This window comes from Gymnoscopelus braueri, assembly GCF_963280865.1.
Source record: "Gymnoscopelus braueri genome assembly, chromosome: 15".
NCBI classification, from domain to species: Eukaryota; Metazoa; Chordata; class Actinopteri; order Myctophiformes; family Myctophidae; genus Gymnoscopelus; species Gymnoscopelus braueri.
In genome coordinates, this window is record NC_137620.1 from 47,060,147 (window position 1) to 47,084,003 (window position 23,857).

At 38.7% G+C, this 23,857-nt stretch overlaps 1 pseudogene across 1 annotated transcript; it reads left to right on the plus strand.

Annotated features, from left to right (window-relative positions):
• Nucleotides 1–328: 328 nt before the first annotated feature.
• On the plus strand, nt 329–4,895 carry LOC308101246 (zinc-binding protein A33-like; annotated as a pseudogene). Its single transcript, XR_013934996.1, has 2 exons — nt 329–408; nt 3,261–4,895. The product of XR_013934996.1 is annotated as a zinc-binding protein A33-like (transcript).
• Nucleotides 4,896–23,857: the final 18,962 nt, after the last annotated feature.

Consider the following 23,857-nt stretch of genomic DNA (forward strand, 5'->3'; position numbering starts at 1 on the left):
GACACTTGATCCAGTTTCATGTACGATACATGTCTGATATTTCACTTCCTTCTTTCTTTGTCTCAGTTCACTGTAACATATTGTTGTGAAATGATTTGTGGTTTCTTTACCATCGCTGTGCAGTTTATATAAATACATATCCAACACTTTCACCCTGGGGTCCATAGATCTTGTAGATCTGCTATTTTTGAATAGCCAAAGAAATCTTAAAATGACACAGATGTGTTCCCGGTCTTAATGGGTCAAGTGGTCAGATGATGTCTGCTGACTCGTCAACATTTTGAACCAATCAAGTGACATTATGTTTCCTTTTTATGGACAGGAAGTGCATTTCCTACTTGTCAGTGACTGAACCAAACCTGCACTGAGACACCACACACTTCTCCTCAGACTGAACCATATAAACAGGTAAGACTTCATGAACTTACATTGTAAAATATGGAAAACGGAACAGAATATTTATATTCAACCTGGGTTGTGTGTTGTTTAAATTGTGAGGGAGTTTAACTTATCATTATGTACATCAACTTAAAATGAATGATGTAGAAAGTACCTCAAATACAGCAACATATTAATTACTGTTATTAAGATCTGCCATTAGGACATTTGTTTTGTAGAACTTAAACATCATTTTAAAATGAAGAAACATCACAGTCTGTCGACATACAAGCAACACAGGAAGTGTTGTCTGTGTGTCGACAGCCTGTGGTTTAGTAGAGATATATGCAGCTTATTGACAAGAGAAGGAAAGTGAGAATAAACCATGTCATGAAAAGTCCTAATTTATCTAAAGAGGCTGAACATATCCCATCTACAAAACACATCCTGTATAAATATATATCATAGACGTTACAGAGACACCTCCCTAACCACATGGTAGACTGGGATCCATTCACTTTACACTTTGTATATCCTGTCTACACAGGATACGGAAACGGTGCATGTATGTGTGTGTGGAAATGACAGGATACAGTAGGTGGACTCTAGATCAGATATGAATACTGAACATAGACTGTAAAATATAGACGTAGGCAATGCATGGTTATTTGTATAACATTTAAACAACATGACAATTCAAAGTGTATAACATAAAACATTAAGCATTAAGAAATTAACAGCATTAAGAGAGTACAAAAAGAAACTTTTATTTTACATTTGAATATAATAATGAAAGAAATTAATTAATATTAAACAGGAAAACAATAATTACATTTACCGTAGATCGGCTATTTTTGACAAACGTTCTCCCCCATGCTGGGGGGGGGACGTGTGTGTGTGTGTGTGCGTGTGCGTGTGCGTGCGTGCGTGCATGCGTGCGTGCGTGTGTGCGTCTCTGAGGAAGAATGAAAGCGGAAGAGACAGACAGACAGACAGACAGACAGACAGACAGACGTTTAATAATATTACGTACAATAAGTCAATAGTTTAATATTATATGAATAATAAAGACAAGATAAATTCTGAAATAAAATTAAAAGTATGCCCGGCCATCAAGCAATAATGCAAACATTATTCATGAAACTGTTTCTTTAAGAAGCACTTGATCCAGTTTCATGTACGATACATGTCTGATATTTCACTTCCTTCTTTCTTTGTCTCAGTTCACTGTAACATATTGTTGTGAAATGATTTGTGATTTCTTTACCATCGCTGTGCAGTTTATATAAATACATATCCAACACTTTCACCCTGGGGTCCAGATTGTGGGTCATAGTCATTAGAGGTGTTTAAAAAAACAAATATTATTGTATTATTTTTGCACATCAACAAGCTCACAACACTCCACAGCAGTGTGACTGAAGAGGTTGAAGAGGTTAAAATACTGATATATATACTGTGTGTGTGTGTGTGTGTGTGTGTGTGTGTGTGTGTGTGTGTGTGTGTGTGTGTGTGTGTGTGTGTGTGTGTGTGTGTGTGTGTGTGTGTGTGTGTGTGTGTGTGTGTGTGTGTGTGTGTGTGTGTGTGTGCGTGCGTGCGTGCGTGCGTGCGTGCGTGCGTGCGTGTATTAATATACAAATATAATTGTGTTTAAGTTGCTCATTGGTTAATGCAGAAATGCTATTGTTTTAAAATGTGTAGCACGGCGTACTACTCTCTGTGTCTATTACTTACTACACAGAGTAATCACTATGTTACATTAGGAGTCCACTGGTATACAGTCCATTCAGGATGTGTTTATGGTCATATTATTGACCATTTAATCTGTATGTCTGTGGGAAAAAACGTCCCTCATAAGCTGGCATGGTGAAGACTCCTGCTTATGAATCATCATATTATACTTATGAATCAAAGGAGTATGAGAATAAAAAACCAGGATAATCTATTATATTATACAGTATGTGACAGAGGTCTTTATCTATGCTAATGGTTTCTGCTAAACATTGTAAACAGCTCTCTGTTGTGCATCAATGCTGGACATTTATCTACAGCTTAACGTTGTTGAGCTGAAGCTGTAGAGTGTTTAGTACAGAGCATCAATTCCTTTTTCAAATATGGAACAGATTAAATACAATTAGCCTACAGTAGTTATACACATTTAATTGTAATTGACATAATACAGTAAGCATCTTTTGTTTTGCACGACAGTCGTGCATAGTTTGCTCAATCTCTGAATTTGCTTAATCCCTCAATATGTTGTGTAGGCTTCTGGCTACACATGGCTTGGCTTGTCATGGCTTGTGACAACATAGCTTCGTATATAAAGTTGATAAAAGATAGATGTGTGAATGTTATGACAGTGAGCTGGTTTTTACCTCCACTATCACAGGTTATAATGAACTAAACACTGAATTAATTTGATATCTCCAGGTCAAGATGCAGAGGGAAATCAGATCTTTCTGATTTAGAAATGAATTGTTGTATTAAAATGTAAACATGGGGGAAAAAATTAATGACATACGAATCTGTGAATAAATACACAGTTTTCAGCGTAACATAAAGTGGGACATTACTTTAAAACAATCCCCACATTTGTATGTCAAGTTGCAGAACATTGTGTCACTGTTTTATTTTATTCCTTCATTCTGTGTGGAAAGACCATGGCTATGTTCACTATTTACAATAAAAATAAGTATATACTGTAGAAAATAGCCAATCTATATGATAACGCCACATCACGTTCCGATGATGTTATTTTTGAAAGATATTAAAGTTTTATTTTGGGCTATAATGGAATGCCTAAAAAATAGGGACATCAGGTTGAAAGTGCTGAAGTAAAGCTACAGGGGAAATAGTTAATAATGTTACTTCTTCTCTTCCAGGGATCAACATGGAGGCTACAGACATTATCACACAGAACAAGACAAAACTTCAACACATTCTAATGTCAAACATTCACTTCATCATCCAGTGTGTATTTGAAGAAAAGCTACTGGTGCGTTTTGAATACATGAACCTTAAGAGCATCTCTCTGCCATCCAAGGCAGCCACTGAACTTGTGGACAAAATGATTTTCAAGGGTGAAACAACTAGCAGCTCGTTCCTGCGTCTGCTACAAGACACAAAACTAACAGACTTGTTTCCTGATCTGAAGACAATGCCATGGTACAACCCTCCATCCACATCTTCAACTGACCCAACCACACAGTTATCTGAGGAGGAAGTCCAGGTGTTGAGTTGTGAACATCCAGAGGAGCATCAACTGTTCTGTGAGGAAGAACAGAGAGCTGTGTGTCATATCTGTGACTCCTCTCACCACCCTGGTCACAAGCTGGTTCCTATAGAACAAGCAGTCAACAACCTGAAGGTCCAACTGAAGTCTGACCTCAGGACTCTGAAGGACAAGAGGACCAAATACAAACACTTTAAAACTAGATACAATAATGAAGTGGTTCCATACAACAAGAAGCAGGTTTTGGCCACAGAGAAGCAGATCAAAGCAGAGTTTAAAAAGCTCCACCAGTTCCTGACAGAGGAAGAGGAGGCCAGACTGGCAGCTCTGAGGGAGGAAGAGGAGCAGAAGGAGAAGATCATTCAGATCATCCAGGATCAGATCTCCTCTCTCTCAGACAGCATCTCTGCTGTAGAACAAGAGCTGCAGAAACACAGTGTGTCATTTCTCAGCAGTTATAAACACACTCAGACCAGCGCCAGAGTCCTGTGTACACTGTCAGATCCACAGCTGCCCTCAGGAGCACTGATAGACGTGGCCAAACACCTGAGAAACCTGAGCTTCACAGTCTGTGAGAAGATGAAGGAGAGGGTCAAGTTCACTCCTGTCATTCTGGACCCAAACACAGCAAACCCCTGTCTCTGTCTGTCTGAAGACCTGACCAGTGTGAGACGTACAGACCCAAGGCAGCAGCTTCTGACAACCCAGAGAGGTTCACTAATTATGCTAATGTTCTGGGTTCAGAGGGTTTCAGTTCAGGAAAACACAGCTGGGAGGTAGAGGTTGGCGACCATCCTGACTGGAACATAGGTTTGGCTAAAGAATCTGTTGACAGGAAGGGAAAGATATATGCTGCACCAGAATATGGACTCTGGTGTTTATGTCAGCAGGATGGTGTCTATACTAATGGGCGTAGTGACACCATCTCACTGCAGAGGAATCCTGAGAGGATCAGAGTTGAGCTGGACTATGACGGGGGGGAGGTGTCCTTCTATGACCCTGAAGACATGACTCACATCTACACTCATAAAGACACTTTCACTGACAAACTCTACCCATATTTTGCTATTGGAAAGGCTGGTGATGCTGAAACCAAAGATATCAAAATATGTCAAGTAGAGACACGTCTCTCTGGGATGTTATCAGGCACAGACTGTTGGGAGGTCAGGGGGTCAGATGGCACCTCCAAAGCAAAAACCAAAAACTGTAAGCAGCAGTGAAATCAATCAATAATATGAATCTTTTCACAGCAGACATTTTGACAGGTAAACACAGCTGAAGTTAAAGGAGCACTTCACCCATTTTCAACCCTATCTTCATACTGTTGTTCCTCACTCATTATATAATAAGATGACACAGGAAGTGTCCATGCTGCTTTGTGTGTGTGTGTGTGTGTGTGTGTGTGTGTGTGTGTGTGTGTGTGTGTGTGTCTGTCTGTCTGTCTGTCTGTCTGTCTGTCTGTCTGTCTGTCTGTCTGTCTGTCTGTCTGTCTGTCTGTCTGTCTGTCTGTCTGTCTGTCTGTCTGTCTGTCTGTCTGTCTGTCTGTCTGTCTGTCTGTCTGTCTGTCTGTCTGTCTGTCTGTCTGTCTGTCTGTCTGTCTGTGTGTGTGTGTGTGTGTGTGTGTGTGTGTGTGTGTGTGTGTGTGTGTGTGAGAGATACATCTGGACTAACTATCAAACACACTTTTATTTGACATTGAAGAATGTTTATTTTATATTGTTATATCGTTGTTGTCGGGCAGAAAAACTCATATCTCCATATTTAAACGTTTTAGTTTTTTTGGGTCAGGGTAATTAATTAATACCCTACTTCATAACTTCATCATACTACAGTGTCACACATAAGTAGCAAAAATAGCCGATCTACAAGCTCACAACGTGTCGCATCGCGACGCGTTGTGAGCTTGTAGATCTGTTATATTTGAAGTGAAAGTTAAAGTGTTTAAGTGAGTCTGTGGGTTTTATGAATATTGAACCAATGAAAAGTATCAACAAGATCATGTGACTAAATAATAAATACTCAATGTATTTATTATTTAGTGCATTTACTAAAATATTTGACTCAAGTAAAAGTACAAACTATTAGGATCAAAATGAAGGCTGTCACGATTATGACATTTATCTTGACGATTTATTGTCACACAAATAATTGCGATTAATGATTTTTATCATTGAACATTAGAACATATGAATACAAATCTACACTTCTTTTTGTCTTTTAGGTTTCATAAACAAAAGTTGCACAGAGCAGATATGACAAATAACTTCACATTTCATCATGTTATACTTAAAAAAAAGAGAAAATAGAAAAAATAGCTGAAAACCTGTCACTTTGTGACACGTTGTCAGCTTGTAGATCTGCTATTTTTGCTTTCTTTATATTTGAAAATGAATGAAAAATTTTCAAAATGGAAACGATTATGACGATTATGTAAAATAACTGTTATTACTGTATATCAAATAAATTGCATTTAAATGATTATGTAATAATTGTGACAGGCCTAATGAAACTATACTTAACACATCAAAAGTTAAATGATGCATCATGCAGAATAATAAATAATACTTTATTATGTTTAACCACATTAACCAGGCTTTCTCTGTTTAGGACAGTGCTTCTCAACCAGTGGTCCGGGGACCACCTGTGGTCCTTGGGGGGGTACCAGGGGGTCCCCAGCTAAATGAGTTAACATAGCGTCACAATCATTTTAACCACTTAGCTTTGGCTATTCAAAAATAGCAGATCTACAAGCTCATAGTGCGGCACCGAGTGCCGCGCTATGAGCTTGTAGATCTGCTATTTTTTGAAAAAACTTGAATGTGTGCATATCTTTGAATATATATATTTTTTAAAACATATTGTTTTACTCAAATCTTTGCTTCTGGGGGTCCCTGGCACAAAAAAAATTCAGATGGGGGTCCACGGCCAAATGTAATATATCAATTTAGGGGTCCATGGCATGAAAAAGGTTGAAAACCACTGATTTAGGATAAGAACAGGTTATTTTCCTCAATTTTTCAAGATAGTGAAAATAGCAGATCTACAAGCTCACATCGTGTGGCATTGCGATACATTTTGAGCTTGTAGATCAGTAATTTTTCTGCTATATTCATCGTATGATGAAGTTTAAAGGACTTAAGCTGTTAATATGTAGTTAATGATAAAGAAGGGTCTTAACTCAGCCCCCCCCCCAACTTTTATTGTACATATTTTTTCATTATTTTTCTTCATTTCTAAAATGTTCATATGATGTTCTGTATAGTAATGTATATCTGTCTGTCATTTAATGTCACTCAGGGGAGCTGGCATGGAAAATGACACAGGGGGGACACTCAAGAACGCAGAGCGGACAAATGCCGTGCGAAAATGTGCGTTTTCTTACCGGTTTTGTCTTTTTGTTACTTTATTTCGGTTCATTTGGTACATAAAATGTACTCCTTGAAGTGTAGATGTCGGGGGTTTTTTCTTTTTCTTTTTTCTTCATCCCAAAAGTCCGCTGTAACCAAATGAACTCCTCTGTGTTTGATTAACTATACAATCATAAGCAGCGAGCACCGCGTTGGGGGGAGCCACCCAACCTGGGGCCCCCCACGGTGGGGAGACCCAACCTGGGGCCCCCCACGGTGGGGAGACCCCACGGTGGGGAGACCCAGGCTGGGTCGCGGTGGTCGCGACTCGCGAGGTATCATTGATGATCTTTGTGTTGTAAATGAAATATATTGTTACTTTATTACATTTTTAATGATCTTATATTGACACTGAAATTGTCATTCATTTATCATTGTCCTCATTAGGACAGTTAGAAGTCTCTGTGTGCATCAGGTCAGGTCATGTTCTGAGGTCATAAGGTCAAACTGAGTGGGTCATCCATGTAATTCCTCATTTGTCTTCTGTCTGTTGAATTCATGAGTTGAGTTTGTATATCTATGACTGTGGCAGTTCACCCTGACACTTACTAACATCTTAACCAGCCTTTAGTAAGTCCCTGTGTTCTTTTACCCATAACCTACAACAGGAATTATATCACACAACACAGGGTTAAAGTTTGAATTAGTCTTTATTGTTTAAGTTGCAGAGAATGATATCTGTTTGATTGTATTAATATATTGTTTCATTGTTGATTGTTTGATTGTATTGACTGTATTGACACTGTTAAGTGGGAAATTGGGTACTCTAATTATTATTCATTATTATTATGTGGGTAATTCTCTGAGTAATATGTGATGACACTTTAAAATGTGTATATGAATTGTAATATCTCTGGACATTAGGAATTAGCTGGTTAAATTGAGGATTCAATTCAGGATTGGTACGGTCCAATGGGAGGGGCCTAGCCTATATAAGAACAGTGGCAGGACCCCCGCCACTGCTCTGCAGTCAAGGAAGGACTGTTGAGGAGAGCAGACCCAGGACCAGTCTGTTCAGTGCTGTAAGTGTAAATAACAGTGTTGCTGTGCTTCATTTTTTGTTCACAATATTCCTGGTAAAAAGGTGAATAAAACCCACTTCTTCTCTGCATCATCAAGGATTCTGTCTGGTGATTTTTCAGTATTTTAACAGTTTTTATATTTTACTAGTGTTTTCAAACTGTGCCTTTCAGCAAACACTGCCCTCTCTAGGTCAGAGTGTGACAATGACAAAGAGACGTAAAAATATGACTTCTGAAAAATGAATGGATGAATGAGTTATTTATTTTCTTAAAGGTAACTTTAAACAATATGAAAACAACCAAATGAAGTTTGATATTCAGAAGGTTTTAATATTTGTAAGTGGTAAAATGATATTGAAAACTATTCTTAAATTAGGCTATTTGTGCATTTTAAAAGGTCATTAGCATTATTTAGCCCACCTTTGATTCATATAGAAAAAGTTGCTTTTTTTGGGGCTTGTTTACCTAGACCTGGTTGCTTATTAATTATTTTGCCTATTATTCTCTCAGAAAATATGGCAACATTGTCTGTAAAAAATGTGTCCTCATTAACGTCAGCCGACAGTTTGTGCTGAACTAAATGACAACTTTATCAAACAGACTGACAGGCTGTTTGGTGTAGAGTCACCTTTACAGAGAGGTCCCATTTGTGCACATTATAACCTGATTAAATATTGATTATTTGCACAGCATTGACAGCACATTGGCACTTTACATATAGTAAGTGCAATACATAGAGAAGTGCAATTTGTGTTGTTAAAGGAGAATTTTGGACTAAAGTTTTCTTACCTTTTCTATGACGTTATGATATCTTAGGATGAATGGTACAGTAGAACATTTTCATAACTCCACCCCTGAGCCGCCACAGATTAAAAGGTGCGCGGATAGGCCTTAGGTTAGATCACTTTTTTTTTTTTTTGAGATCTGACGTTCATAGTGACAGAACACTGCCCCAAAAAAAAAAAAAAAAAAAAAAAAAAAGTCTCGCTAGACGAGATTGAAATCTCGAGATTTCAATCTCGTCTAGCGAGACTTCTGTTTTTTTTTTTTTTTTTTTTTTTGGTTGCATAGTGTTCTGTCACTATAGTAGAGCGGATAGTAGGAACAATCGTTCACTTTGTGATACAAGCGTGAAAATTGGCATGAACATTCCTTTAGGTCAACTCTTTGACTTTTTTAATCGAGCCACTCAAAAATCCAAGATGGCGGCCATTTTTCAAGATGGCCGATACCTTAGTGGGCAGTTAAGTGATATGATGGTTTATTTGGTGATACAAGCATGAAAATTGGCATGAGCAGTCTCTGTGGGTCACTTGACAATAGGCCACCCACAGCTACTTGAAATTTCAAGATGGCGGCCATTTTTCAAGATGGCCAACACTTTAGTGGAGCATTTAAGTTATATAATGGTTCATTTGGTGATACAAGCATGAAAATTGGCATGAGCAGTCTCTGTGGGTCACTTGACAATAAGCCACCCACAGCTACTTGAAATGTCAAGATGGCGGCCATTTTTCAAGATGGCCACCACCTTAGTGGACTAGTTAAGCTTAAGAAATCATTTAGTTGGTGATACAAGCATGAAAATTGCCATGAGCCGTCTCAAAAGGTCATTTGACAAGAAACCGCCCACAGCCACTTGAAATTTCAAGATGTCAATCTTTAAATGATACCTTTTCTCATAGAAATGTATTGGGTTCCTCAAAAAGCTCTGTCAAGAGAGGTTGTTTGACTGTGTTTTGTCTGACTCCTCGCCCACGACCTGTCCAGTTTGGTAAGACCTGTCAGGAGTTGCCTCCCACCGGCATAGCTCTCAGGGTTCACTGAGGTAGGCCTAAACAAGCTCCCTTACCACGACAAGGTAACAGTCACAAGGGAGGATATATATATATATATATATATATATATATATATATATATATATATATATATATATATATATATTGTTTTTTTTAAACTAACAGCCATTACATGTGTCAAATAAATACTAAGGGGTGGGGATACAAAAAATAAGATGAATAAATTAGCACAGTTGTGGTGCTGATAAGCACAGTTGTGGTGCTGAACGGACAGCGCTCCAAAATTATGAGTAATGGCTAATACTGAATGGCAATAGCCACGGAACCATGACAAACGATACTAAGGAACTAAACTGAAAATGTGCTTCACTGTTAGGTATGGCAGTGGAAGGCAGTGGAAGCAATGTTACAAAGTAGCAACTGAAAATTACACAGTAATAGACTAGATAAAAAGTAAAACATGATGCGTCGATGTGACGAGGGGAAGCCGAGCCATAGGCCTCCACTTGAAAACACAGAGGACAACAGGGAATAACTCTGGCAAAATAAACATGCAAATAGGTTCTAGCAGGGGCAACTACATAGGCATGTGAAACTGAGTCCATATCTGAAGCAGTTACACCTTCCAGTACATGCCTTGGAGCACCCACATTTGGTCAACTCCCAACAACTCTCCGCAATAGGTGGAAGTGGAGTCCAGAAGACTTTCCACTTCTCGTCCTGTTCCACCCATCCCCAGTCAGATGGGCTCGGCATTTGTGGATGTCGCTTCAATGCCTGTCCCCACACGTATCCAGCCTCATAAGAAGCATGTTTGGCATGCTCTTTGAGTGCTGCTTGAGTTGGTGGGATCAAGTCATATTGTCTTTGCTTTCTGGCAAAGAGATCAAGCCTGGCCTCGTTCACAGTTGTGACATCGCTGGACCGGTCATACATTAGATCTTCTTGGCCTCTTGACATGGATATCTTTGGTATCTTCAGTGTCTTCAGCAGATGTAGATGCTCTCTTTTGGGCCCTTTCAGCTCTGTGTTGTTGAACCTAAGTTTACAGCTTGAATTATATTTTGCTCTGTTTCTTGTCGATGTGCTTTCTATGCCATCACCTTCATCTAGTCGGGTTGGACTAAGTAAGATAGGCAGAGCATTGATCTTATGAAATAATGGAACATTTCTTGCAATGGTATCATAACCAGTACGATCGTGCTCTCTGTTGAATAAACTCGGCTGAATGAGTTTTTCCTTGGTGACCTGCTGACAAATTAAACATCTGTCCCAGTTAGTTTTCACAACTGTTATGATGGCTTCTGCCATGTCTGCAGCATAGGCAGAGGCCGAGGGTTTATCCTTTTACCACCTTTTACCAAGCACTTTGATGTATGGGATACAACTAAGTTCGTGCCTTAACCCTACACTTAGTTCGATCGTTCATCCAATGCCATTTAAATCCTGAGCGATCTGTACACCATCCGGTTAACTAAAACCCCATTAACCTTGGCTCGGCTCTCCCGTGCTGGCACAACCTGTCAATTCAGGTGCGGCTATCTAACGGTTTTGGGGTAAATTAGACAGCATTTGGGATACCAACTTTCAATTAGCTGACATTGAACCCCACTCTGAGTTTAACAGCAGTGATATATCACCAGTGTGCCCTGGTAGTGCAGATATTCACTCTTATCTAATCTATCTATGATCAACAAATCAACACAACTATATTGTGATGTGTTAAAAGTTGTTCTTTAGCATAATAATAATAATCGTATAATCGTCCTTAATGAAAAAAAAACATACATTTCTATGAGAAAATGTATCTTTTGAGGATCCAGGGGGCGGCCATCTTGAAAATAGAAATGTAAAGTGGCTGGGAGTGTTTTCTTGTCAAGCAACCCTTAGAGACTGCTCATGCCAAATTTAATGCTTGTATCACCAAATAAACCATTATATAACTTAATTGCTCCACTAAAGTGTTGGCCATCTTGAAAAATGGCCGCCATCTTGAAATTTCAAGTAGCTGTGGGTGGCCTATTGTCAAGTGACCCACAGAGACTGCTCATGCCGATTTTCATGCTTGTATCACCAAATAAACCATCATATCACTTAACTGCCCACTAAGATGTCGGCCATCTTGAAAAATGGTCGCCATCTTTGATTTTCAAGTGGCTCGATTAAAAAAATCGATACATGACCTCTAAAGATGATCTGTACCAAGTTTCACGCTTGTATCACCAAGTGAACGATTCTCCCAAAATATTGCTTTTATCCGCTCTACTACTATGAACGTCAGATCTCACAAAAAAAAATTATAAAAAAAGCTATTGAAATATGTGATCTAACCTAAGGCCTATCCGCGCACCTTTTAAGTTGTGGCGGCTCAGGGGTGGAGTTATGACATTTTTCTACTGTACCATTCATCCTAAGATATCATAACGTCATAGAAAAGGTAAGAAAACTTTAGTCCAAAATTCTCCTTTAAGTGAGGATTGAAAACCTAACATGTACCTGTTCAAGTTGCTGCTGTCTTCCAGTGTAATTGGGCTGGACCAAGTCAGGATGGCAGAGGGGGGGGGGTTGTGATGTGCTTGTGAAATGGGCTAAGGATATTGTCGTAGTGTAACGTTGTAGTAGAATCATTAGTGGTGTAGTTCATGGAGTTTTAATGTATTTTATGAGAGTTAATGTTATGTATTTCTGTATTTGTATCATTTGTTAATCTAACCCTTCACATGGTGGAGTCCAAACTAATTGCCTCCAGCTGAGTATAAAAAGCTGCCAGTAACAAACAGATTGAGTTGGTGGTAGGATGAGAGTGAGGCTCCACAATGTCACCTGTGTTTGTGTGAATACAAATATAAAACTCGGTTGAACCTCTGTACTAATGTCAGAAGCTGCACATCGGTTGGGTTAAGATTAGGTGATTTTAACCCATTAAGACCTAAGGCTGATTCTACAAATGTCTTCTAAATCCAAACAGTTAATTTCTGTTGCTGTATATCTCTTATCTCCATATTCTAACTTTTTGTGTGTTTTCGTAAATTAACGCCCAACTTTATCATATACAGCGTCACACAAAAGCATCAAAAGTAGCAGATCTACAAGATCAAAACGCGGCGCTAAGCGACACACTTTGAGCTTGTAGATCTGCTACTTTTGCTGCTTTTAAATTTGAATCTTGAAAAGTAACAGTTTTGGACATATGAGCTTTCCACCCGACAGAGACGATCTATAGCTAAACTCTGACACAGATGTTTTAATGGGTTAACAGGTGACCAGATGTTTCTTCTAAACTGTAGAATATTATTCTGATAACTTGTTATCATCATGTGTTCATCTTCTGATACTTGTTATCATCATGTGTTCATCTTCTGATACTTGTTATCAGCAATGTGTTCATCTTCTGATACTTGTTATCATCATGTGTTCATCTTCTGATACTTGTTATCAGCAATGTGTTCATCTTCTGATACTTGTTATCAGCAATGTGTTCATCTTCTGATACTTGTTATCAGCAATGTGTTCATCTTCTGATACTTGTTATCAGCAATGTGTTCATCTTCTGATACTTGTTATCATCATGTGTTCATCTTCTGGAAGAGGAATTAACAAGGATGCTAAAACAAAAGGTATAACATGACTCATTGTTCAAATGAAAATGTAGTGGTTTTGGATTCTCTCTGTGTGTGAAGGATTGTACTCTGTCTCTGTATTGTTTCATTTATGGTGTTTCTCATTTAAATTCCCTGAAGTTGAATCATTAAACAATAATTATATCACAGTTTATGTGTTTTGTAAACTACGTATCAAGTCAGCTACACTGTAATTGTAGCTGTAATAATCATTCACGTTGATCCTGTCACCGTATGCACTTGAATATTCAGTGAATAAAACGATACACTTGATCATAAACATATTCCACAGACTTCTCTAAATCCATGTTAATAATAAACACACATAAAACATACAAATACATTAGTATGTTGGTTCTACAGTACCATGTGTTTTCTAGGTTTTACCAATCAAGACTTTCTACATCCACCACTAGGTGTCAGGTGACTAATTGCTCACATGTTTTACTTATAAGTAAAAGTATCAACACCACATTATAGAAATGCTCTGGTATTCACAATTTACTTGAGTACAAGTACAAAAGTATTGGCATCAAAATACACCAAAAGTAAAAGTACTCATGCAGAATGTCCCATTTCAAGTTTTCAAATGTATAAAATGTATAAAAATCATTTGAAAATAGCAGATCTACAAGCTCACAACACGTCGCTTTGTGAGCCTGTCTGCTATTTTAAAATGGCCAAAGTATATAAATAGGGCTGAAGTGGTTTTATAATAATCTAAAATCTACAAAGTAACTAGTAACTAAAGCTTTCAAATAATTAAAGTGGAGTAAAAAGTACAATATTTGCCTCTGAGATGTAGTGGAGTAGAAGTACAATTATTGAAAATTGGAAATACTCCAGAAAACCTCAAAATTGGACTTAAGTACAGTACTTGAATAAATGTACTTAGTTACTTTCCACCACTGGACGTATAAGGATGTGTTATTGTTATTCTTCTGTACCTATACTGTACTACTCTGTCCTGTATCTGTCTTTTTTACTGCTGTGCTGTCAATGGTGCCTGAATTTCGCCCATGGGATCAACAAAGGTATCTTTCTATCCTATTCTGGAGGCAAACACTGAAAATAGCAGATCTATAAGCTCACAATGTGTCACTTTGTGAAGCATTGTGAGCTTATAGATCAGATTTGGTGAAGAGGGGACAAAGGAGCAGACCAAGTACAGAGCAGAACACAGTCAACTAAGGGTTGAAGTGGGTCATAAAATGGCCAGCAGAGGGTGCTCCTCTCTCTCTTAATGGAAGCTGCTTTCAGCCATGTTTCACAGCTTCAGATTGTACCATCAGGTTGAGGAATGGATGAGAAACTCACTACTGCCTCCAGAGGATCCATGAGTCATGGCTCATTCCCATACATTCCTTGAGAGCTTGTGAAGTGATAGTTTCAACAAAGATTGTTAATATAGGAAGATACACATTCTCCATTGGAGCCACTAGAGGCGAAGTAGTACACAAATCCTACAAATGGTCTCCTAAGTAGGTATGGTTGTCTTCTCCCCCGACCATCCCATTGTTGCTGGGATAGAGAAAAGTCGATAACAAAGTAGATTTTCCCCTCATTTGTGTATCTAAAAAAAAGCAATTTTAGTATGAAAATATTGTACATAATGTGTGTCTTGTGACGATTGGGTCCAATATTTAGTTCAGTGACCATGGAGTTAAAGAATGGTTCAGAAGCTGTGTTCACGTTCACTCTTCCATTGGAATCTATAGACTCCAACTTGCTTCCTGTCTCCTAAAAAGGTGTCCTCCTACGTCACGCAGAAACGGGAAGTAAACCGGAGAATGCGACTCTTGCTATTTCCCTCTTGGGTTTCAACGAGGGCAGTGGTTCTCAACCTTTTCAGGCCGCGACCCCCCAAAATAATCATATTTGAACTGGAGACCCCCCAAAACAATCATATTTGAACTGGCGACCCCCCAAAATAATCATATTTGAACTGGAGACCCCCCAAAACAATCATATTTGAACTGGTGATCCCCCAAAATAATCATATTTGAACTTTAGATCCCCCAAAATAATCATATTTGAACTGGAGACCCCCCAAAACAATCATATTTGAACTGGCGATCCCCCAAAATAATCATATTTGAACTGGAGACCCCCCAAAACAATCATATTTGAACTGGCGATCCCCCAAAATAATCATATTTGAACTGGGGATCCCCCAAAATAATCATATTTGAACTTTAGATCCCCCAAAATAATCATATTTGAACTGGAGACCCCCCAAAATAATCATATTTGAACTGGAGACCCCCCAAAACAATCATATTTGTACTGGAGATCCCCCAAAATAATCATATTTGAACTGGGGATCCCCCAAAATAATCATATTTGAACTGGGGACCCCTAAAAATAATCATATTTGAACTGGAGATCCCCCAAAATAATCATATTTGAACTGGGGATCCGCCAAAATAATCATATTTGAACTGGAGATCCCCCAAAATAATCATATTTGAACTGGAGACCCCCCAAAACAATCATATTTGAACTGGCGATCCCCCAAAATAATCATATTTGAACTGGAGACCCCCCAAAACAATCATATTTGAACTGGCGATCCCCCAAAATAATCATATTTGAACTGGGGATCCCCCAAAATAATCATATTTGAACTTTAGATCCCCCAAAATAATCATATTTGAACTGGAGACCCCCCAAAACAATCATATTTGAACTGGCGATCCCCCAAAATAATCATATTTGAACTGGAGACCCCCCAAAACAATCATATTTGAACTGGCGATCCCCCAAAATAATCATATTTGAACTGGGGATCCCCCAAAATAATCATATTTGAACTTTAGATCCCCCAAAATAATCATATTTGAACTGGAGACCCCCCAAAATAATCATATTTGAACTGGAGACCCCCCAAAACAATCATATTTGAACTGGAGATCCCCCAAAATAATCATATTTGAACTGGGGATCCCCCAAAATAATCATATTTGAACTGGGGACCCCTAAAAATAATCATATTTGAACTGGAGATCCCCCAAAATAATCATATTTGAACTGGAGACCCCCCAAAATAATCATATTTGAACTGGGGATCCGCCAAAATAATCATATTTGAACTGGAGATCCCCCAAAATAATCATATTTGAACTGGAGACCCCCCAAAACAATCATATTTGAACTGGCGATCCCCCAAAATAATCATATTTGAACTGGAGACCCCCCAAAATAATCATATTTGAACTGGAGATCCCCCAAAATAATCATATTTGAACTGGAGATCCCCCAAAATAATCATATTTGAACTGGAGACCCCCCAAAATAATCATATTTGAACTGGAGATCCCCCAAAATAATCATATTTGAACTGGAGATCCCCCAAAATAATCATATTTGAACTGGAGACCCCCCAAAATAATCATATTTGAACTGGAGATCCCCCAAAATAATCATATTTGAACTGGAGATCCCCCAAAATAATCATATTTGAACTGGGGACCCCCACCCACTTGTACATTTAGTTTGACGGTTCCAGATATTGTGAAAATAGTTGAACTACAATCTACGAGCTTGTAGATCGTCTATTTTCACAATGTTTGCCTCTTTCTTATGTAATATTTGACAATTTGGCCAATTTAGTATTAAAAAGGTCTTAAAAGTCATTAAATTGTAACTTTATAAATGTGCAGATACCCTGTAATACACTTAATATTATACTTATATACTAACCCTAACCCTAACCCTAACCCTAACCCTAACCCCTTATACTGTATGTTGGTTTGTTTACGGTTGAGTGAGTAAACAATGTTGCACATTAAGTTAATCATCTGGGGACCCCCTAAATAATTTGGGGGACCCCTCTGGGGGTCCCTACCTCCAGTTTGGGACCCCTTGCTCTACTCAGTAATAACCCAAACAGAGTCACCCTCTCCTATGCTTTTCCACACAGCAGGGTAAATGTAAGAGTTCTATCTATTTTCCAATGTGACCTACAGTAATCTAATCTGATGTTGACCAGGAGAACCAGCTGTGGAAAAGTTCTCTGCAGCGCAAGGAGACATACTGTATACCATTGGTTCTCAAAGTGGGGTCCGGGGCCCCCCAGGGGTCCTTGGGGGGGTTGCAGGGGGTCCCCAGTACAATGTGTTGATATAGCATCACAATCATTTTAACCACTTTAACCTTTTGTACTTTGGCTATTCAAAAATAGCCGATCTACAAGCTCATGAGCTTGTAGATCGGCTATTTTCGAACAAAAATCGTGCATTTGTGCAAACCTTTGTGTATATATATTTTTTTAAGTACAACATTTGTAACTCAAATCTTTGCTTATATTTGAGATGGACCCCCATCTCAAATATTGTGTTCCAGGGACCCCCCGTCCCTGGAACACAATATTTGAGATGGGGGTCCGCGGCTAAATACATATCATTTTGGGGGTCCTTGACATGAAAAAGTATGAGAACCACTGCTGTATACTGTGGTTGGACATCTCTCCTTTCAATGTGAGGTTTCTTTCTCTTTTGGTCTCATCACTTAACGCACAGAATATAGCACTGGGTCTTGTGCTGATCTTAAAGGGAATGGCAGCGGGGACTCTGATTGGATTGATTAAAGAAAACGCCCAAACACACCCATGATTAATTCAGGGCCGTTTTACTACATAGCACCTTGGTGCAGTGTGCAGATTACCACACCCATAATGGCAACATGGCATTGGCCACGCCTCCACGTCTTAAATTAAGGAATAAGACCTGGCAGTACTTAAGACACACAAAATGGGTCTCCCTGGGAACCAAAACCTACAAAAAAATTAATTTTGAATTAATCTGTAATTATTTTGTAAGATTATTTTGTAATTTATGATTTTGCATTTATTCATTTATTTATTCATTTTGTGTATCTCTTGTATTTTTTTTTGGGGGGGGGGGGATGTTTGAAAACTTTTGAAATATTTTGTTTTTAAATTAAAAAAAATAGCTTGAGACCCACGAGCAGAAGGCAACGGTAGGGGAGAGGATGTGGTCACACAGAGAAACTGCACATCATTTCTAGCAGCTAAACCACAAGCCTGGCAAACAACTGTCTCTCTGCAAACCACCATCTCTGCACAGCTCTGTACAAAACAAGGTTATCGGTTTTTAGTTTTGTTTTAACTTCTTTTGACTTTGTGTTTGTTTTATTTTTTTTTATGTATTTTTTATTTTAACTCTTTGACTGCGGACGACGCGATAACGCGTCAAGTGCTACTTTGTCCAGTTGGCCGTCGACGCGCTCGACGCGCTGGACGCGCGTTCATTGTTTAATCTCTGATTGCGCTATGCTGCTTAATATTCAATGTTATTCTCGAGTTCCACTTACTTCACGGACATCTGCATCCGGTTCCATGACCTGGATTCCGTTTCCGGTTTTTGATTCTTTTCCCCAGTCATTTTCGTCCAAAATAGGTAAATAAACGGGGTTTCACACGGTATAACGGACAAACGGAACGGTTCTCTTCTATAATCTATGGTCTGGGTGACGATCAGTCATCGCCGTCGTATATCACAACGTAATTTTCGCCGATCAAAACAATGGGGGGGACGTCACATCCGTTTTCATGTTTTTCCTTGTCTAATCTATGAAGAAGGGTGAGAGAGACCCAACGACATGGATCAAGCTGTCATGTGCTGCGCTCTAGTGGCGGAATTGTGCTGGGTCTTTACATTATGTGTCCTTAAATTATTTTCATGAGAAAAATTCAAAATATAAAAATAAAAAAACACGAAAATTGCTGGCACTGGGGGAGTACTTTATGAAAATACTCTGGCAGTCAAAGAGTTAAGTGTCTTAGTTTTCACAGATGTTTTTTTATTTTATTGATTTGTCACGGGCAAGATTCAACAAGGTCAGAAAATAGTATCAGAAACATGCAGACAACGTGACGTGATGCAACATGTTGTCAGCTGGTAGATCTGATATTTTTAAAGATGTTTGACTAAGACTAAAACTAAGAACATTTTCTCTAGCTAGCTTTTAAGTTTTTTGACTGTTTAGTTTCCCCCTCAAAAAGGTCAGAAAATAGTATCAGAAACATGCAGACAACGTGACGTGATGCAACATGTTGTCAGCTGGTAGATCTGATATTTTTAAAGATGTTTGACTAAGACTAAAACTAAGAACATTTTCTCTAGCTAGCTTTTAAGTTTTTTGACTGTTTAGTTTCCCCCTCAAAAAGTTAAGCCCATAAAACCCTTCAACTGGTGCGTTCACATCATCAAACACCATTCTGATCAAAATGGACAGTTAGACAACATCTGTAATGTCTGCTGACTCGACGACATTTTGAACCAATCAAAATCTTAAGTGACGATACGTTTCCTTTTACAGAGAGGAAGTGTTATACAAGTGTTATGAACATTTCCTACTTGTCAGTGACTGAACCAAACCTGCACTGAGACACGACACACTTCTCCTCAGACAGAACCATATAAACAGGTAAGACTTCATGAACTTAGAATGTAAAATATGGAAAACAAACTGAACAGAATATTTATATATTCAACCTGGGTTGTGAGTTGTTTAAATTGTGAAGGAGTTTAACTTATCATTATGTACATCAACTTAAAATGAATGATGCAGAAAGTGCCTCGAATGCAGCAAAAATATGAATTACTGTTATTAAGATCTGCCATTAAGGACATTTTGTTTTGTAGTACCTAAGTATAATTTTAAAATGGAGAAACATCACAGTCCGTCGACATACGAGCAACACAGGAAGTGTTGTCTGTGTGTCGACAGCCTGTGGTTTAGTAGAGATATATGCAGCTTATTGACAAGAGAAGGAAAGTGAGAATAATAAGCCATGTCATGAAAAGTACTAATTTATCTAAAGAGGCTGAACATATCCTATCTACAAAACACATCCTGTATAAATATATATCATAGACGATACAGAGCCACCTCCCTAACCACATGGTAGACTGGGATCCATTCACTTTACACTTTGTATATCCTGTCTACACAGGATACGGAAACAGTCTGTGTGTGCATGTATGTGTGTGTGGAAATGACAGGATACAGTAGGCGGACTCTAGATCAGATATGAATACTGAACATAGACTGTAAAATATGGACATAGGCAAGGCAATGCATGATTTGTATAACATTTAAACAACATGGCAGTTCAAAGTGTATAACATAAAACATTAAGCTTTAAGACATTAACACAGAGCATTAAGAAAGTGCAGAAAGAACATGATTTTACATTTGAATATAATAATGAAATAAATTATTTAATATTAAACAGGAGATCCAGTAGAACTAAAAGTCATGTTATGTTTGGTTGCGCTGTGGTTTTGTGCTCTGAAAATAGCAGATCTAAATGCTCACAACGCGTCGCTCACAATGCGTCTGTTTAAAGTTTGCATTTTCAAACGATTGCTATAGCGCCCCCCTTTGGCCAAGTGGAGTAAGATTGGTTTCAGTGATATTTGGAATGACCCTCCACTGCAAAGTTTCTGTTTGCATTCATGTGTTAGGGGCAGAAGAATAATTTTAATAAAACTGCAATTTTCATTGTCTTATAAAAGCTTAATCTTTTCACGTACAAACTTCTCTTCCACTGGGATTTTAGATAATGGTCCAAAGTTCATGTGTAAAAAGTTTCGTGCACATTGCTAAAACATCCTGCAGGAGGAGTTAGATCTGACATGTTTTTCATATAATTCAAAATGGTGGGAGATCTAAAGGTCAAAGGTCAGAGTGTGAAAGTTGTTTGTCATGAGGAGACTTGTCATGAGGAGACTTGTCTTGAAGTTTCATGGCAATAGCTCAAACAGGGCATGAGTTATACATGTTAAAAGTTTCCATTAAGTTTGCTATTTTCAATTGAGTGCTACTGTACAGCGCCACCCTTTGACAAATGACTGTGGGATTCATTTCTTGGCCGTTTTCCATGACCCTCTATCATATTGCACTGCACGGTTAAGCCAGAACTGCAAAAAGTGGCGGAAGACTCAATAATAAACTCAATAATAAACTAGAACCTGTGCTCCTCGGAGCACAGGTCTCCGCCAGGTCAGGTACGTTATTCTGGCCTCCTGGTGGCGCTATAATAGGCCAATGTGAAAAGGGTGCCATTTATTCTTAGGTCTTTCATGGCAATCAGACACTGCATTCATGATTTGAGGCATTTTGTTCCAAAAATGTGTTTTGCTAAATTAGACCTGCTGGTGGCGCTATAACAGGCCAATGTGAAAAGGGTGGCATTTCTTCCTCGGCCTGCGTGTGAAAATTCACGGAAATCGCAAGCTGCGTGCATAGTTTGTAGTCCATGAGCCAGAGCCCCAAAATTGAGCAATGATTATCGAAAGAGTGGGCAAAACCAAACCTATATTAAATTGTTCATAGGGTCAATAAATATATGATAACCTTTCCACAGGAGCAGCTTTTTCATAGTTATCACACATTTTGTTATTTTCCCATACGTACATGACAGGTGAAAAAATTACAAAATTTAAAAAATAGTTATCATAATGAAACTTCCTGAGTTGATTACTTGCATGAAGACAATGATTTATCGTATTACAAGTTTTCTGAAATTGTATATTTAAATATGCAAATTAGGCATTTAGTCCATGAGCCAGAGACCCAAAATTGAGCCAGATATTGAATATTCCCTCGTTAAAAACCTTTGACTCCAACATCTTAACAAAATGAAATGTTCACTCTGGCTTTGTCCAATGTTCCAATGTTGATTCTGGAAAGTTATACAAATTCGGGCATATTTTCGTAATGCCTAATTTGCATAATTAAATATACAATTTCAGAATACTTGTAATACGATAAATCATTGTCTTCATGTAAGTAATCATCTCAGGAAGTTTCATTATGATAACTCTTTTTTAAATGTTGTCATTTTTTCACCTGTCATGTACGTATGGGGAAAATGACAAAATGTGTGATAACCATGAAAAAGCTGCTCCTGTGGAGAGGTTATCATATATTTATTTACTCGTATTGACCCTATGAACAATTTAATATAGGTATGGTTTTGCCCACTCTTTCGATAATGAAATCTTGTCTGGCTCATGGACTATTGAGGCTTTTTTCGGACACACACACGGACACACACACGGACGGACGGACAGGGGGCAAAACATACTCTCTCGCCATGCCTTTCGGCCTGTCGGAGACAAAGATAGAGATGCAATAAGGGACCAAAGGCCCTTTCACTGCCAGGAATTAATTGATTAATTGTCTCCGCCAGGCCGAAAGGCATGGCGAGAGAGTATGTTTTACCCTCCGTCCGTCCGTCCGTCTGTCCGTCCGTCCGTCCGTGTGTCCGTGTGTCCGTGTGTGTGTCCGTCCTGTCTGTGTGTTAGCAGCTTATCTCCGGCACCGTTGGCCCGGTCGCTCCGAAACTGTGCACACACACTTCCTGGATGCCAATTCAGAACCTCTGCCCCAATTTTTTCACATGGGCCTGTTATAGCGCCACCTGGAGGCCGATTTGTGCAAAACCTATTTTTATACATTACTCCTACATATTTGATCCAAACGTCATGCAAATCGGTACACAGTATCTCTATAGTCATGTGATCAACACGGATTTGTCCGATTTCCCATATTCCATCCTCATTGCCTATGGTTAGCTTCCAAAGTTTTCAGGATTGGTCCGTTTTGAACAAAAAGCCTCAAACTATGCACGCAGCTTGCGATTTCCGTGAATTTTCACACGCACATTCCCATTAAGCCGAGGAAGAAATGCCACCCTTTTCACATTGGCCTGTTATAGCGCCACCAGCAGGTCTAATTTAGCAAAACACATTTTTGGAACAAAATGCCTCAAATCATGAATGCAGTGTCTTGCCGTGAAAGACCTAAGAATAAATGGCACCCTTTTCACATTGGCCTACTATAGCTCCACCAGGAGGTCAGAATAACGTACCTGACTTGGCGGAGACCTGTGCTCCGAGGAGCACTTTTTCTAGTTAATTAATTAATCCGTCTCCGGTCCCCTTGCCAGCAAAAACTAAGATTTTACTGTACCTTTGAAAATAATCTTGTGACCGCCGTCCTCACAGAGATCGGCTCATCACACGCACAGGGGTCTGGTACAATCTGAAAAACAAAAAAACAAATTTAAGTTCAAGTCAAATCTCGTCCTTGGCGCTGTGGGCGTTTTTCAATTCAAGTCATTGGCAGTGAATGAGTTAATAAAAGGCAGAGTTTCAAGAAGGAATCAAAGGCCCTACGGCAGGGGTATTCAACTAGATTAGACTGGGAGCCAAAATTGTAAAATGAATTGAGGTCGGGGGCCACAGGCCTATGTAAACAAAAGAAAATAACCAAATGTTCATGGTTAACTGTTTAACTGGTAACTGTTAAGAAATGTGTAACTAGTTAATACCAACGGTTAAATGGTTAATATTTACTTTTCATT